This window comes from Mesoplodon densirostris, chromosome 17 (assembly GCF_025265405.1).
Source record: "Mesoplodon densirostris isolate mMesDen1 chromosome 17, mMesDen1 primary haplotype, whole genome shotgun sequence".
Taxonomy (NCBI): Eukaryota; Metazoa; Chordata; class Mammalia; order Artiodactyla; family Ziphiidae; genus Mesoplodon; species Mesoplodon densirostris.
The window spans coordinates 78,187,699-78,203,676 of record NC_082677.1 but is presented as its reverse complement, the minus strand read 5'-3'; positions in this window follow the sequence as shown (position 1 = coordinate 78,203,676).

Genomic DNA, 15,978 nt, shown 5'->3' with positions numbered 1-15,978 from the left:
CGTACCCTAATCCTAATCCATACGCTGACACTGACCCGTGCGTCAGCACGTACCCTGACCCTAACATGTTTCCGTACACTCACCTGTGCCCTAAACCTTGCCGTTCCCTAACCCTAACCCTAGCCCGGAACGGAAACCTACCACCATCCCTACACCTTACCCTACGCCGTACCCTAATCTTAATCTGTACGCTGACAATGACCCGTGCGTCAGCACATACCCTGACCCTAACACGTTTCCGTACCCTCACCTGTGCCCTAAACCTTGCCGTTCCCTAAGGCTAACCCTAGCCCGGCACGGAATTCTACCACCAACCCCACACGTTACCCTACGCCGTACCCTAATCCTAACCCGTGCGTCAGCATGTACCCTGACCCTAACACGTTTCCGTACCCTCACCTGTGCCCTAAACCTTGCAGTTCCCTAACCCTAACCCTAGCCCGGAAAGGAAACCTACCACCAACCCTACACCTTACCTTACTCCGTAACCTAATCCTAATCCGTACGCTGACACTGACCCCTGCGTAAGCACGTACCCTGACCCTAACATGTTTCCGTACACTCACCTGAGCCCTAAACCTTGCCGTTCCCTAACCCTAACCCTAGCCCGGAACGGAAACCTACCACCATCCCTACACCTTACCCTACGCCGTACCCTAATCCTAATCTGTACGCTGACAATGACCAGTGCGTCAGCACATACCCTGACCCTAACACGTTTCCGTACCCTCACCGGTGCCCTAAACCTTGCCGTTCCCTAAGACTAAACCTAGGCCAGCACAGAATTCTACCACCAACCCTACACGTTACCCTACGCCGTACCCTAATCCTAACCCGTGCGTCAGCATGTACCCTGACCCTAACACGTTTCCTTACCCTCACCTGTGCCCTAAACCTTGCAGTTCCCTAACCCTAACCCGAGCCCGGAACAAAAACTTACCACCAACCCTACACCTTAACCTAGGCCGTACCCTAATCCTAATCCGTACGCTGACACTGACCCGTGCGTCAGCACGTACCCTGACCCTGTTTCCGTACACTCACCTGAGCCCTAAACCTTGCCGTTCCCTAACCCTAACCCTAGACCTGAATGGAAACCTACCAACATCCCTACACCTTACCCTACGCTGTACCCTAATCCTAATCTGTACGCTGACAGTGACCCGTGCGTCAGCACATACCCTGACCCTAACACGTTTCCGTACACTCACCTGTGCCCTAAACCTTGCCATTCCCTAAGCCTAACCCTAGGCCGGCACGGAATCCTACCACCAACCCTACATGTTACCCTACGCCGTACCCTAATCCTAACCCGTGCGTCAGCATGTAACCTGACCCTAACACGTTTCCGTATCCTCACCTGTGCCCTAAACCTTGCAGTTCCCTAACCCTAACCCTAGCCCCGAACGGAACCCTACCACCAACCCTACACCTTACCCGACGCCGTACCCTAATCCTAATCCGTACGCTGACACTGACCCGTGCATCAGCAAGTTCCCTGACCCTAAAAAGTTTCTGTACGCACACCTGTGTCCTAAACCTTGCCGTTCCCTAACCCTAACCCTAGCCCAAACGGAAACCTACCACCTACCCTACACCTTACCCTATGCCGTACCCTAATCCTAATCCGTACGCTGACACTGACCCGTGCGTCAGCAAGTACCCTGACCCTAACACGTTTCCGTACCCTCACCTGTGTCCTAATCCTTGCCGTTCCCTAACCCTAACCCTAGCGTTAAATGGAAACCTACCACAAAACCTACACCTTACCCTACGCCATACCCTAATCTTAATCCGTACGCTGACACTGACCCGTGGGTCAGCACGTACCCTGACCCTAACACGTTTCCGTACCCTCACCTGTGCCCTAAACCTTACAGTTCCCTAACCCTAACCCTAGCCCGGAATGGAAACCTACCACCAACCCTACACCTTACCCTACACCGTACCCTAATCCTAACCCGTGCTTCAGCATGTACCCTGACGCTAACACGTTTCCGTACCCTCACCTGTGTCCTAAACATTGCCGTTCCCTAACCCTAGCGCGGAATGGAAACCTACCACAAAACCTGCACCTTACCCTACGCCGTACCCTAATCCTAACCCGTGCGTCAGCACATACCCTGACCCTAACACGTTTCCGTACCCTCACCTGTGCCCTAAACCTTGCAGTTCCCTAACCCTAACCCTAGACCGGAACGGAAACCTACCACCAACCCTACACCTTACCCTACGCCGTACCCTAATCCTAATCCGTACGCTGACACTAACCAGGGCGTCAGCAAGTACCCTGACCCTAACACGTTTCCGTACCCTCACCTGTGTCCAAAACCTTGCAGTTCCCTAACCCTAACCCTAGCCCGGAATGGAAACCTACCACAAAACCTACACCTTACCCTACAACATACCCTAATCCTAATCCGTACGCTGACACTGACCCGTGCGTCAACACGTACCCTGACCCTAACATGTTTCCGTACACTCACCTGTGCCCTAAACCTTGCCGTTCCCTAACCCTAACCCTATCCCGGAACGGAAACCTACCACCATCCCCAGACCTTACCCTACACCGTAGCCTAATCCTAAACTGTACGCTGACAATGACCCGTGCGTCAGCACATACCCTGACCCTAACACGTTTCCGTAACCTCACCTGTGCCCTAAACCTTGCCATTCCCTAAGCCTAACACTAGCCCGGCACGGAATTCTACCACCAACCCCACACGATACCCTACGCCGTACCCTAATCCTAACCAGTGCGTCAGCATGTACCCTGACCCTAACACGTTTCCTTACCCTCACCTGTGCCCTAAACCTTGCAGTTCCCTAACCCTAACCCTAGCCCGGAACGGAAACCTACCACCAACTCTACACCTTACCCTACGCCTTACCCTAATCCTAATCCGTACGCTGACACTAACCCGTGCGTCAGCAAGTACCCTGACCCTAACACGTTTCCGTACCCTCACCTGCGTCCGAAGCCTTGCCGTTCCCTAACACTAACCCTAGCGAAGAATGGAAACCTACCACAAAACCTACACCTTACCCTACGCCATACCCTATTCCTAATCCGTACGCTGACACTGACCCGTGCGCCAGCACGTACCCTGACCCTAACATGTTTCCGTACACTCACCTGTGCCCTAAACCTTGCCGTTCCCTAACCCTAACGCTAGCCCGGAACGGAAACCTACCACCATCCCTACACCTTACCCTACGCTGTACCCTAATTCTAATCTGTACGCTGACAATGACCCGTGCGTCAGCACATACCCTGACCCTAACACGTTTCCGTACACTCACCTGTGCCCTAAACCTTGCCGTTCCCTAAGCCTAACCCTAGGCCGGCACGGAATTCTACCACCAACCCTACACGTTACCCTACACCGTACCCTAATCCTAACCCGTGGGTCAGCATGTACCCTGACCCTAACACATTTCCGTATCCTCACCTGTGCCCTAAACCTTGCAGTTCCCTAACCCTAGCCCTAGCCCGGAACGGAAACCTACCACCAACCCTACACCTTACCCTACGCCGTACCCTAATCCTAATCCGTACGCTGACACAGACACGTGCATCAGCAAGTATCCTGACCCTATCACGTTTCCGTACCCACACCTGTGCCCTAAACCTTGCCGTTCCCTAACCCTAACCCTAGCCAAGAATGGAAACCTACCACCATCCCTACACCTTACCCTACGCCATACCCTAATCCTAATCTGTACGCTGACAATGACCCGTGCGTCAGCACATACCCTGACACTAACACGTTTCCGTACCCTCACCTGTGCCCGAAACCTTCCATTTCCCTAACCCTAACCCTAGCCAGGAACGGAAACCTACCACCAACCCTACACCTTACCCTACGCCGTACCCTAATCCTAATCCATACGCTGACACTGACCCGTGCGTCAGCAAGTACCCTGACCCTAACACTTTTCCGTACCCACACCTGTGTCCTAAACCTTGCCGTTCCCTAACCCTAACCCTAGCCCGGAACGGAAACCTACCACCATCCCTACACCTTACCCTATGCCGTACCCTAATCCTAATCTGTAAGCTGACAATGACCCGTGCGTCAGCACATACCCTCACCCTAACATGTTTCCGTACCCTCACCTGTGCCCTAAACCTTGCCGTTCCCTAAGCCTAACCCTACGCCGGCACGGAATTCTACCACCAACCCTACACGTTACCCTACGCCGTACCCTAATCCTAACCCGTGCGTCAGCATGTACCCTGACCCTAACACGTTTCCGTACCCTCACCTGTGCCCTAAACCTTGCAGTTCCCTAACCCTAACCCTAGCCCGGAACGGAAACCTACCACCAACCCTACACCTTACCCTACGCCGTACCCAAATCCTAATCCGTACGGTGACACTGACCCGTGCGTCAGCAAGTATCCTGACCCTATCACGTTTCCGTACCCTCACCTGTGTCCTAAACCTTGCAGTTCCCTAACCTTAACCCTAGCGAGGAATGGAATCCTACCACAAAACCTACACCTTACCCTACACAATACCCTAATCCTAATCTGTACGCTGACACTGACCCGTGCATCAGCACGTACCCTGACCCTAACATGTTTCCGTACACTCACCTGTGCCGTGAACCTTGCCATTCCCTAACACTAACCCTAGCCCGGAACGGAAACCTACCACCATCCCCACACCTTACCCTACGCCGTAGCCTAATCCTAAACTGTATGCTGACAACGACCCGTGAGTCAGCACACACCCTGACCCTAACACGTTTCCGTACCCTCACCGGTGCCCTAAACCTTGCCGTTCCCTAAGCCTAACCCTAGGCCAGCACAGAATTCTACCACCAACCCTACACGTTACCCTACGCCGTACCCTAATCCTAACCCATGCGTCAGCATGTACCCTGACCCTAACACGTTTCCTTACCCTCACCTGTGCCCTAAACCTTGCAGTTCCCTAACCCTAACCCGAGCCCGGAACAAAAATTTACCACCAACCCTACACCTTAACCTAGGCCGTACCCTAATCCTAATCCGTACGCTGACACTGACCCGTGCGTCAGCACGTACTCTGACCCTAACATGTTTCCGTACACTCACCTGAGCCCTAAACATTGCCGTTCCCTAACCCTAACCCTAGACCTGAATGGAAACCTACCACCATCCCTACACCTTACCCTACGCTGTACCCTAATCCTAATCTGTACGCTGACAGTGACCCGTGCGTCAGCACATACCCTGACCCTAACACGTTTCCGTACACTCACCTGTGCCCTAAACCTTGCCATTCCCTAAGTCTAACCCTAGGCCGGCACGGAATCCTACCACCAACCCTACATGTTACCCTACGCCATACCCTAATCCTAACCCGTGCGTCAGCATGTACCCTGACCCTAACACGTTTCCGTACCCTCACCTGTGCCCTAAACCTTGCAGTTCCCTAACCCTAACCCTAGCCCGGAACGGAAACCTACCACCAACCCTACACCTTACCCGACGCCGTACCCTAATCCTAATCCGTACGCTGACACTGACCCGTGCATCAGCAAGTTCCCTGACCCTAACAAGTTTCTGTACGCACACCTGTGTCCTAAACCTTGCCGTTTCCTAACCCTAACCCTAGCCCAAACGGAAACCTACCACCAACCCTACACCTTACCCTATGCCGTACCCTAATCCTAATCCGTACGCTGACACTGACCCGTGCGTCAGCAAGTACCCTGACCCTAACACGTTTCCGTACCCTCACCTGTGTCCTAATCCTTGCCGTTCCCTAACCCTAACCCTAGCGTTAAATGGAAACCTACCACAAAACCTACACCTTACCCTACGCCATACCCTAATCTTAATCCGTACGCTGACACTGACCCGTGGGTCAGCACGTACCCTGACCCTAACACGTTTCCGTACCCTCACCTGTGCCCTAAACCTTACAGTTCCCTAACCCTAACCCTAGCCCGGAATGGAAACCTACCACCAACCCTACACCTTACCCTACACCGTACCCTAATCCTAACCCGTGCGTCAGCACATACCCTGACCCTAAAACGTTTCCGTACCCTCACCTGTGCCCTAAACCATGCCGTTCCCTAAGGCTAACCCTAGCCTGGCACGGAATTCTACCACCAACCCCACACGTTACCCTACGTCGTACCCTAATCCTAACCCGTGCGTCAGCATGTACCCTGACCCTAACACATTTCCGTACCCTCACCTGTGCCCTAAACCTTGCAGTTCCCTAACCCTAACCCTAGCCCGGAATGGAAACCTACCACCAACCCTACACCTTACCCTACACCGTACCCTAATCCTAATCCATACGCTGACACTGACCCATGCGTCAGCACGTACCCTGACCCTAACATGTTTCCGTACACTCACCTGTGCCCTAAACCTTGCCGTTCCCTAACACTAACCCTAGCCCGGAACGGAAACCTACCACCATCCCTACACCTTACCCTACGCCGTACCCTAATCTTAATCTGTACGCTGACAATGACCCGTGCGTCAGCACATACCCTGACCCTAACACGTTTCCGTACCCTAACCTGTGCCCTAAACCTTGCCGTTCCCTAAGGCTAACCCTAGCCCGGCACGGAATTCTACCACCAACCCCACACGTTACCCTACGCCGTACCCTAATCCTAACCCGTGCGTCAGCATGTACCCTGACCCTAACACGTTTCCGTACCCTCACCTGTGCCCTAAACCTTGCAGTTCCCTAACCCTAACCCTAGCCCGGAAAGGAAACCTACCACCAACCCTACACCTTACCTTACTCTGTAACCTAATCCTAATCCGTACGCTGACACTGACCCCTGCGTAAGCACGTACCCTGACCCTAACATGTTTCCGTACACTCACCTGAGCCCTAAACCTTGCCGTTCCCTAACCCTAACCCTAGCCCGGAACGGAAACCTACCACCATCCCTACACCTTACCCTACGCCGTACCCTAATCCTAATCTGTACGCTGACAATGACCAGTGCGTCAGCACATACCCTGACCCTAACACGTTTCCGTACCCTCACCGGTCCCCTAAACCTTGCCGTGCCCTAAGCCTAACCCTAGGCCAGCACAGAATTCTACCACCAACCCTACACGTTACCCTACGCCGTACCCTAATCCTAACCCGGGCGTCAGCATGTACCCTGACCCTAACACGTTTCCTTACCCTCACCTGTGCCCTAAACCTTGCAGTTCCCTAACCCTAACCCGAGCCCGGAACAAAAACTTACCACCAACCCTACACCTTAACCTAGGCCGTACCCTAATCCTAATCCGTACGCTGACACTGACCCGTGCGTCAGCACGTACCCTGACCCTAACATGTTTCCGTACACTCACCTGAGCCCTAAACCTTGCCGTTCCCTATCCCTAACCCTAGACCTGAATGGAAACCTACCACCATCCCTACACCTTACCCTACGCTCTACCCTAATCCTAATCTGTACGCTGACAGTGACCCGTGCGTCAGCACATACCCTGACCCTAACACGTTTCCGTACACTCACCTGTGCCCTAAACCTTGCCATTCCCTAAGTCTAACCCTAGGCCGGCACTGAATCCTACCACCAACCCTACATGTTACCCTACGCCGTACCCTAATCCTAACCCGTGCGTCAGCATGTACCCTGACCCTAACACGTTTCCGTACCCTCACCTGTGCCCTAAACCTTGCAGTTCCCTAACCCTAACCCTAGCCCGGAACGGAAACCTACCACCAACCCTACACCTTACCCGACGCCGTACCCTAATCCTAATCCGTACGCTGACACTGACCCGTGCATCAGCAAGTTCCCTGACCCTAACAAGTTTCTGTACGCACACCTGTGTCCTAAACCTTGCCGTTCCCTAACCCTAACCCTAGCCCAAACGGAAACCTACCACCAACCCTACACCTTACCCTACGCCGTACCCTAATCCTAATCCGTACACTGACACTGACCCGTGCGTCAGCAAGTACCCTGACCCTAACACGTTTCCGTACCCTCACCTGTGTCCTAATCCTTGCCGTTCCCTAACCCTAACCCTAGCGTTAAATGGAAACCTACCACAAAACCTACACCTTACCCTACGCCATACCCTAATCTTAATCCGTACGCTGACACTGACCCGTGGGTCAGCACGTACCCTGACCCTAACACGTTTCCGTACCCTCACCTGTGCCCTAAACCTTACAGTTCCCTAACCCTAACCCTAGCCCGGAATGGAAACCTACCACCAACCCTACACCTTACCCTACACCGTACCCTAATCCTAACCCGTGCGTAAGCATGTACCCTGACGCTAACACGTTTCCGTACCCTCACCTGTGTCCTAAACATTGCCGTTCCCTAACCCTAGCGCGGAATGGAAACCTACCACAAAACCTGCACCTTACCCTACGCCGTACCCTAATCCTAACCCGTGCGTCAGCACATACCCTGACCCTAACACGTTTCCGTACCCTCACCTGTGCCCTAAACCTTGCAGTTCCCTAACCCTAACCCTAGCACGGAACGGAAACCTACCACCAACCCTACACCTTACCCTACGCCGTACCCTAATCCTAATCCGTACGCTGACACTAACCAGTGCGTCAGCAAGTACCCTGACCCTAACACGTTTCCGTACCCTCACCTGTGCCCTAAACCTTGCAGTTCCCTAACCCTAACCCTAGCGAGGAATGGAAACCTACCACAAAACCTACACCTTACCCTACAACATACCCTAATCCTAATCCGTACGCTGACACTGACCCGTGCGTCAACACGTACCCTGACCCTAACATGTTTCCGTACACTCACCTGTGCCCTAAACCTTGCCGTTCCCTAACCCTAACCCTAGCCCGGAACGGAAACCTACCACCATCCCCACACCTTACCCTACACCGTAGCCTAATCCTAAACTGTACGCTGACAATGACCCGTGCGTCAGCACATACCCTGACCCTAACACGTTTCCGTAACCTCACCTGTGCCCTAAACCTTGCCGTTCCCTAAGCCTAACCCTAGGCCGGCACGGAATCCTACCACCAACCCTACACGTTACCCTACGCCGTACCCTAATCCTAACCCGTGCGTCAGCATGTACCCTAACCATAACACGTTTCCGTACCCTCACCTGTGCCCTAAACCTTGCAGTTCCCTAACCCTAACCCTTGCCCGGAAAGGAAACCTACCACCAACCCTACACCTTACCTTACGCCGTAACCTAATCCTGATCTGTACGCTGACACTGACCCATGCGTAAGCACGTACCCTGACCCTAACATGTTTCCGTACACTCACCTGTGCCCTAAACCTTGCCGTTCCCTAACCCTAACCCTAGCCAAGAACGGAAACCTACCACCATCCCTACATCTTACCCTACGCCGTACCCTAATCCTAATCTGTACGCTGACAATGACCCGTGCGTCAGCACATACCCTGACCATAACACGTTTCCGTACCCTCACCTGTGCCCTAAACCTTGCCATTCCCTAAGCCTAACCCTAGCCCGGCACGGAATTCTACCACCAACCCCACACGATACCCTACGCCGTACCCTAATCCTAACCAGTGCGTCAGCATGTACCCTGACCCTAACACGTTTCCTTACCCTCACCTGTGCCCTAAACCTTGCAGTTCCCTAACCCTAACCCTAGCCCGGAACGGAAACCTACCACCAACCCTACACCTTACCCTACGCCGTACCCTAATCCTAATCCGTACGCTGACACTAACCCGTGCGTCAGCAAGTACCCTGACCCTAACACGTTTCCGTACCCTCACCTGCGTCCGAAGCTTTGCCGTTCTCTAACACTAACCCTAGCGAAGAATGGAAACCTGCCACAAAACCTACACCTTACCCTACGCCATACCCTATTCCTAATCCGTACGCTGACACTGACCCGTGCGCCAGCACGTACCCTGACCCTAACATGTTTCCGTACACTCACCTGTGCCCTAAACCTTGCCGTTCCCTAACCCTAACGCTAGCCCGGAACGGAAACCTACCACCATCCCTACACCTTACCCTACGCTGTACCCTAATTCTAATCTGTACGCTGACAATGACCCGTGCGTCAGCACATACCCTGACCCTAACACGTTTCCGTACACTCACCTGTGCCCTAAACCTTGCCGTTCCCTAAGCCTAACCCTAGGCCGGCACGGAATTCTACCACCAACCCTACACGTTACCCTACACCGTACCCTAATCCTAACCCGTGGGTCAGCATGTACCCTGACCCTAACACATTTCCGTATCCTCACCTGTGCCCTAAACCTTGCAGTTCCCTAACCCTAACCCTAGCCCGGAACGGAAACCTACCACCAACCCTACACCTTACCCTACGCCGTACCCTAATCCTAATCCGTACGCTGACACAGACACGTGCATCAGCAAGTACTCTGAACCTAACACGTTTCCGTACCCACACCCGTGCCCTAAACCTCGCCGTTCCCTAACCCTAACCCTAGCCAAGAATGGAAACCTACCACCATCCCTACACCTTACCCTACACCATACCCTAATCCTAATCTGTACGCTGACAATGACCCGTGCGTCAGCACATACCCTGACACTAACACGTTTCCGTACCCTCACCTGTGCCCTAAACCTTCCATTTCCCTAACCCTAACCCTAGCCAGGAACGGAAACCTACCACCAACCCTACACCTTACCCTACGCCGTACCCTAATCCTAATCCATACGCTGACACTGACCCGTGCGTCAGCAAGTACCCTGACCCTAACACTTTTCCGTACCCACACCTGTGTCCTAAACCTTGCCGTTCCCTAACCCTAACCCTAGCCCGGAACGGAAACCTACCACCATCCCTACACCTTACCCTATGCCGTACCCTAATCCTAATCTGTAAGCTGACAATGACCCGTGCGTCAGCACATACCCTCACCCTAACATGTTTCCGTACCCTCACCTGTGCCCTAAACCTTGCCGTTCCCTAAGCCTAACCCTACGCCGGCACGGAATTCTACCACCAACCCTACACGTTACCCTACGCCGTACCCTAATCCTAACCCGTGCGTCAGCATGTACCCTGACCCTAACACGTTTCCGTACCCTCACCTGTGCCCTAAACCTTGCAGTTCCCTAACCCTAACCCTAGCCCGGAACGGAAACGTACCACCAACCCTACACCTTACCCTACGCCGTACCCAAATCCTAATCCGTACGGTGACACTGACCCGTGCGTCAGCAAGTATCCTGACCCTATCACGTTTCCGTACCCTCACCTGTGTCCTAAACCTTGCAGTTCCCTAACCCTAACCCTAGCGAGGAATGGAAACCTACCACAAAACATACACCTTACCCTACGCAATACCCTAATCCTAATCTGTACGCTGACACTTACCCGTGCATCAGCACGTACCCTGACCCTAACATGTTTCCGTACACTCACCTGTGCCGTGAACCTTGCCGTTCCCTAACCCTAACCCTAGCCCGGAACGGAAACCTACCACCATCCCCACACCTTACCCTACGCCGTAGCCTAATCCTAAACTGTACGCTGACAACGACCCGTGAGTCAGCACACACCCTGACCCTAACACGTTTCCGTAACCTCACCTGTGCCCTAAACCTTGCCGTTCCCTAAGCCTAACCCTAGGCCGGCGCGGAATCCTACCACCAACCCTACACGTTACCCTACGCCGTACCCTAATCCTAACCCATGCGTCAGCAGGTACCCTGACCCTAACACATTTCCATACCCTCACCTGTGCCCTAAACCTTGCAGTTCCCTAACCCTAACCCTAGCCCGGAATGGAAACCTACCACCAACCCTACACCTTACCCTACACCGTACCCTAATCCTAATCCATACACTGACACTGACCCGTGCGTCAGCACGTACCCTGACCCTAACATGTTTCCGTACACTCACCTGTGCCCTAAACCTTGCCGTTCCCTAACCCTAACCCTAGGCCGGAACGGAAACCTACCACCATCCCTACACCTTACCCTACGCCGTACCCTAATCTTAATCTGTACGCTGACAATGACCCGTGCGTCAGCACATACCCTGACCCTAAAACGTTTCCGTACCCTCACCTGTGCCCTAAACCTTGCCGTTCCCTAAGGCTAACCCTAGCCCGGCACGGAATTCTACCACCAACCCCACACGTTACCCTACGCCGTACCCTAATCCTAACCCGTGCGTCAGCATGTACCCTGACCCTAACACGTTTCCGTACCCTCACCTGTGCCCTAAACCTTGCAGTTCCCTAACCCTAACACTAGCCCGGAAAGGAAACCTACCACCAACCCTACACCTTACCTTACGCCGTAACCTAATCCTAATCCGTACGCTGACACTGACCCGTGCGTAAGCACGTACCCTGACCCTAACATGTTTCCGTACACTCACCTGAGCCCTAAACCTTGCCGTTCCCTAACCCTAACCCTAGCCCGGAACGGAAACCTACCACCATCCCTACACCTTACCCTACGCCGTACCCTAATCCTAATCTGTACGCTGACAATGACCAGTGCGTCAGCACATACCCTGACCCTAACACGTTTCCGTACCCTCACCGGTGCCCTAAACCTTGCCGTTCCCTAAGCCTAACCCTAGGCCAGCACAGAATTCTACCACCAACCCTACACGTTACCCTACGCCGTACCCTAATCCTAACCCGTGCGTCAGCATGTACCCTGACCCTAACACGTTTCCTTACCCTCACCTGTGCCCTAAACCTTGCAGTTCCCTAACCCTAACCCGAGCCCGGAACAAAAACTTACCACCAACCCTACACCTTAACCTAGGCCGTACCCTAATCCTAATCCGTACGCTGACACTGACCCGTGCGTCAGCACGTACCCTGACCCTAACATGTTTCCGTACACTCACCTGAGCCCTAAACCTTGCCGTTCCCTAAGCCTAACCCTAGGCCGGCACGGAATTCTACCACCAACCCTACACGTTACCCTACGCCGTACCCTAATTCTAACCCGTGCGTCAGCATGTACCCTGACCCTAACACGTTTCCGTACCCTCACCTGTGCCCTAAACCTTGCAGTTCCCTAACCCTAACCCTAGCCCGGAACAGAAACCTACCACCAACCCTACACCTTACCCTACGCTGTACCCTAATCCTAATCCGTACGCTGACACTGACCCGTGCATCAGCAAGTACCCTGAACCTAACACGTTTCCATACCCACACCTGTGTCCTAAACCTTGCCTTTCCCTAACCCTAACCCTAGCCCAAACGGAAAACTACCACCAACCCTACACCTTACCCTACGCCGTACCCTAATCCTAATCCGTACGCTGACACTGACCCGTGCGTCAGCAAGTACCCTGACCCTAAAACGTTTCCGTACCCTCACCTGTGCCCTAAACCTTGCCGTTCCCTAAGCCTAACCCTAGGCCGGCACGGAATTCTACCACCAACCCTACACGTTACCCTACGCCGTACCCTAATCCTAACCCATGCGTTAGCATGTACCCTGACCCTAACACTTTTCCGTACCCTCACCTGTGCCCTAAACCTTGCAGTTCCCTAACCCTAACCCTAGCCCGGAATGGAAACCTACCACCAACCCTACACCTTACCCTACGCCGTACCCTAATCCTAATCCGTACGCTGACACTGACCCGTGCATCAGCACGTACCCTGACCCTAACATGTTTTCGTACACTCACCTGTGCCCTAAACCTTGCCGTTCCCTAACCCTAACCCTAGCCCGGAACGGAAACCTACCACCATCCCTACACCTTACCATACGCCGTACCCTAATCCTAATCTGTACGCTGACAATGACCCGTGCGTCAGCACATACCCTGACCCTAACACGTTTCCGTACCCTCACCTGTGCCCTAAGCCTTGCCGTTCCCTAAGCCTAACCCTAGGCCGGCACGGAATTCTACCACCAACCCCACACGTTACCCTACGCCGTACCCTAATCCTAATCCGTACGCTGACACTAACCCGTGCGTCAGCAAGTACCCTGACCCTAACACGTTTCCGTACCCTCACCTGCGTCCGTAGCCTTGCCGTTCCCTAACACTAACCCTAGCGAAGAATGGAAACCTACCACAAAACCTACACCTTACCCTATGCCATACCCTATTCCTAATCCGTACGCTGACACTGACCCGAGCGCCAGCACGTACCCTGACCCTAACATGTTTCCGTACACTCACCTGTGCCCTAAACCTTGCCGTTCCCTAACCCTAACGCTAGCCCGGAACGGAAACCTACCACCATCCCTACACCTTACCCTACGCTGTACCCTAATTCTAATCTGTACGCTGACAATGACCCGTGCGTCAGCACATACCCTGACCCTAACACGTTTCCGTACACTCACCTGTGCCCTAAACCTTGCCGTTCCCTAAGCCTAACCCTAGGCCGGCACGGAATTCTACCACCAACCCTACACGTTACCCTACACCGTACCCTAATCCTAACCCGTGGGTCAGCATGTACCCTGACCCTAACACATTTCCGTATCCTCACCTGTGCCCTAAACCTTGCAGTTCCCTAACCCTAACCCTAGCCCGGAACGGAAACCTACCACCAACCCTACACCTTACCCTACGCCGTACCCTAATCCTAATCCGTACGCTGACACAGACACGTGCATCAGCAAGTACTCTGAACCTAACACGTTTCCGTACCCACAACTGTGCCCTAAACCTTGCCGTTCCCTAACCCTAACCCTAGCCAAGAATGGAAACCTAACACGATCCCTACACCTTACCCTACGCCATACCCTAATCCTAATCTGTACGCTGACAATGACCCGTGCGTCAGCACATACCCTGACACTAACACGTTTCCGTACCCTCACCTGTGCCCTAAACCTTCCATTTCCCTAACCCTAACCCTAGCCAGGAACGGAAACCTACCACCAACCCTACACCTTACCCTACGCCGTACCCTAATCCTAATCCATACGCTGACACTGACCCGTGCGTCAGCAAGAACCCTGACCCTAACACTTTTCCGTACCCACACCTGTGTCCTAAACCTTGCTGTTCCCTAACCCTAACCCTAGCCCGGAACGGAAACCTACCACCATCCCTACACCTTACCATACGCTGTACCCTAATCCTAATCTGTACGCTGACAATGACCCGTGCGTCAGCACATACCCTGACCCTAACACGTTTCCGTACCCTCACCTGTGCCCTAAACCTTGCCGTTCCCTAAGCCTAACCCTAGGCCGGCACGGAATTCTACAACCAACCCCACACGTTACCCTACGCCGTACCCTAATCCTAACCCGTGCGTCAGCATGTACCCTGACCCTAACACGTTTCCGTACCCTCACCTGTGCCCTAAACCTTGCAGTTCCCTAACCCTAACCCTAGCCCGCAATGGAAACCTACCACCAACCCTACACCTTACCCTATGCCGTACCGTAATACTAATCCGTACGCTTACACTGACCCGTGCGTCAGCACGTTCCCTGACCCTAACATGTTTCCGTACACTCACCTGTGCCCTAAACCTTGCCGTTCCCTAACCCTAACCCTAGCCCGGAACGGAAACCTACCACCATCCCTACACCTTACCCTACACCGTACCCTAATCCTAATCTGTACGCTGACAATGACCCGTGCGTCAGCACATACCCTGACCCTAACACGTTTCCGTACCCTCACGTGTGCCCTAAACCTTGCAGTTCCCTAACCCTAACCCTAGCCCGCAATGGAAACCTACCACCAACCCTACACCTTACCCTATGCCGTACCGTAATACTAATCCGTACGCTTACACTGACCCGTGCGTCAGCACGTTCCCTGACCCTAACATGTTTCCGTACACTCACCTGTGCCCTAAACCTTGCCGTTCCCTAACCCTAACCCTAGCCCGGAACGGAAACCTACCACCATCCCTACACCTTACCCTACACCGTACCCTAATCCTAATCTGTACGCTGACAATGACCCGTGCGTCAGCACATACCCTGACCCTAACACGTTTCCGTACCCTCACCTGTGCCCTAAACCTTGCAGTTCCCTAACCCTAACCCTAGCCCGGAACGGAAAC